Source organism: Fundulus heteroclitus, chromosome 23 (assembly GCF_011125445.2).
Source record: "Fundulus heteroclitus isolate FHET01 chromosome 23, MU-UCD_Fhet_4.1, whole genome shotgun sequence".
Classification (NCBI taxonomy): Eukaryota; Metazoa; Chordata; class Actinopteri; order Cyprinodontiformes; family Fundulidae; genus Fundulus; species Fundulus heteroclitus.
Genome location: NC_046383.1, coordinates 21,468,736 through 21,472,210, shown reverse-complemented (window position 1 = coordinate 21,472,210; position 3,475 = coordinate 21,468,736).

The following is a 3,475-nucleotide window of genomic DNA, read 5'->3' as shown; positions in this document are numbered from 1 at the left end:
AATGAAAGGAGTCTTGCACTGATATGGGCTGAAAGGGCTCTTGATGTAAAAGAAGCTGTTACTCTAAAAGCAACACAAAAAGCCAGATAGTCTGCGAAAGCTCACAGGAACAATGAACTTCATTTTTTGGTGAAAAAGTCCGGTGATTTCATGAAAACAACTTTTAAGCGTTTGGTCATATTGTTTGCTTTCAGGAAAATGGGGGAAGCCTGCAAGCCTAAGAATACTACCCTAACGTTGACGTGCAGAGGGGGCAACATCAGCTCATACGGGTTTTTGCTATAGGAGGGACTGGTGCACTTTACAAAATAAACTATATCATAAAAAAAGAACATTATGTGGCAGTACTGAAGCAAAATCTCAAGCTATCAAAGAGAAGTTAAAGCTCGTGGACAAGGTTCTGGATCACTTTAACCAAATCAAAGTCATCTTTATTTGGCCAAGATTGTGTGCACAATCAATGAATCTGTCTTCAGTGACAACGCTCTCAGCGTACAGACGTTTGGTTTACATATACAGTGTATTTTTTTTCACATGTAATTTAATAGAAAAAGGAGGCTGTGAAAGTGCAATCTACATATTTTGTTTCACGTGAGTGTAGCTCACCGATCAGACTGTAAAGGGTCCATTGCATTCATCTTTGTACAATAAGAATACAAAGTAGCATAGAGTTAATAAAGTCAAAGTCTTGAAGTGTGCCAAGTAGGTTTTTGTTAAAGGCTAGGCCCCGCCCCCTTTTGTTCTCTGACTGCAGAGAAGCATTGAGAGTTTCTTTTGAGTTGTTGGCATCATTAAGATAAAACCCCCAAAACAAAGCAGAGGCAGAAATATTCACAAAATACACAGGTTATTTACCCCGATATTTACCCGTCATAATTTAAACGTAAAAACTAATCATTGCTTATTTAAGGTGCTTATTGAAGCCATAAAAAGAATTTAAGATGTTGGTTTTCTCAGGTGGGTTGATCTACATCTCCAGTGACTATAATCTTTTTAGTTTAATTCTTTGCGTCACTTTTTTGCTAGTTAGTCTTAACGATACCGTGTAAATGCCTTTTAAGGAATTTGGATTTATTGTTTTAATTTCCAGTCTGAAAGAATTTTCTCCTTTATGAATCTAGGAAAATTGGATTAATTCAGGATTTCTCTACATTTTCCCGTCATGGAGTTTTATCACGTTCTAAAATCTCTGCGAACAGGTGCTCTATAAAATCAGCTTTCGTTCTCCCGTCTTTGACTTCTATGTTTATGTACCCGCCTGAGACAAACAGTAAGAGGAGTACCTGTAACTTGCTATAAGCAACGTGTGCTTTCAGCAGATCTTCACGGCTGGTTAAAGCGGAAAAACCTCAAATTAGGAAATTCTCATGAAGTCTTAGTGACTGATCTCTCCTCATAACCCGCGTGGTTTATGAAGTTACTGTTTCACATTATGAAGTCTGCTCTTATGCCTTTGATGCGAATTATTAAGCCATCGTACACCCAGAGGGGGTGACGGAGCTCACTCTCACTGTTGTGTCTGCTCCTCTTTGGCCATCCATCATGTTTTTATACCTCCGCAGATAGGAATGAAAAGATAATCAACCTGCTGCGGTAGTTCCTCATACGTTATTCCCCCCATCCCTTCCCCCAATAAACTCAGCTAATCAAAAGTTATTGTGGCACTCCGAAAAGCACCATAAAATAGTAATTATGTAAGTGTTTGAATGCCGCCTTGCTGTCATGGCTGTCATGGCTGTGCACAGTAAAGATCCTTATTAGTCTTCAATATAGTAACAGCTGGAGGCATGGCAGACGTTCCAAGTGATTTGTCTCTGGCACAATTTTCAAGAAAGCAATGACATCCCGATGGGATTCCTTTAAATATAATGTTTTGCATAAGTATTGAAAGGCCTTGAACTGTTTTCACACTTTGTCACATGAAAATAACAACCTCTGGTGTATTTTTATTTATTTTCTTTCTTCGAGACTTTGTGCATGGAACCCATTGTAAAGTTTAAACACCTCATTTAAGGTGGAAGCAAACTGATTCATGGGTTACAAAACATTCAAAGCATGACACTTGTTTTCAGACACTTTTACTCTGACTAAATTAAATCCCTCAATCCACCATCTGCACCCGTTGCAGAGGCAAAGTACACCCTGAACAGGTCGCCAGTCCATCACAGGGTAACACAAAGACACACAGGACAAAAGGCACAAACACACTCATACCTAAGGGCATTTCAGGGTGACCTGTTTGCCCAACAGCCATGTCTTTGGACTGTGAGAGGAAGCTGAAGTACACAGCATGCAGGCGATAATACGCAAATCCCCCGCAGAAAGACCCCAGGCATGGGATTCAAACCCTGGATTTCCTTGCTGCAAGAAACTCTGCAGTGCTAAATACAATCCAGTGCAATCCATTTCTTTCTGAAGTCAGCTCACAGAAAGCAGCAGGTTCTGTGAAGGTCTCATAAGTTTTTTTTTCTTTTAGAAAGTATTATTCAGCTAACAGGGTTACAAAGATCAGAAAACAGCAGAAAGGACAAGCATAAAGTTCAGTGGAAGTTTGCAACAGGATTAAGTTCTAAAACAGAATATGAATACTTTAACATTTCACACAGTGCTTCTCCTTGCAACATCTGAAGGGGAAAAGGCTATGGCACCTGCCCCACCGACAAAATTATATCCCCCCCTCCCCCAAAAAGAAAGATGGTCAGGGCATGTAGTAAATTATTATACGTCTGTGCGTGTTGACAGTTAATTAGAAAAATTATCCTTTCTAAATATCAGCAGATTGCATCCTGAGCTGTATCTGTCTCTATGCCCTATAGACTCCCACATATAAAGGCGGACATGAGTCCGCGGACAGGTAGCCCATGTGCAGAGCTCAATTTTACGAGTATGTGACGTCACACTATAAACTGCTCTGTGGGAAGAAGTCTCCAAGGCAGCTGCCGCTGGTAAGCTCCTGCAGCATCAGCCTCTCTGCACCACGGACTGACAGGTGTGCGGTGCGTGCCTGCTGTGGGAAATGTAGGAATTTGTCACAAGAAAAATAGCCAATAAGTGCACTCGACTATAAAGTTTAAAATGTCGGTGGAGAGTCAGCACAGTGCACGGCACGACCAAGTGTGCAGCCACTTTTAATGCTTCTCCTAAAGTGAGTCGTTGCTCCTTTACTTTCAGCTCAGAGTCACCAGCGTTCACACGCAGGTAAACTCACACTCCCGCCAGGTGAGAGAGCGCTCAGTCACGACATATTTTTACCTGCCTTGGTAAACGTTTTTGTGTTTTTTGTAAACATCACCCAGTTTCTGAGGATGGCTGAACTAAAAACTCCCACCGAGTCAGGAGAACTGAGCGTCTAGTAGCCGTGAAGATGTCGGTGGAGTCTGTTCTGATGGGGGAACATGAGGCGTTCATTAAAGAGAAATGCTTTAATGACCAAGAATTATCCCTTACAGATTTAGTATCGTTTGTGACGGAAGCG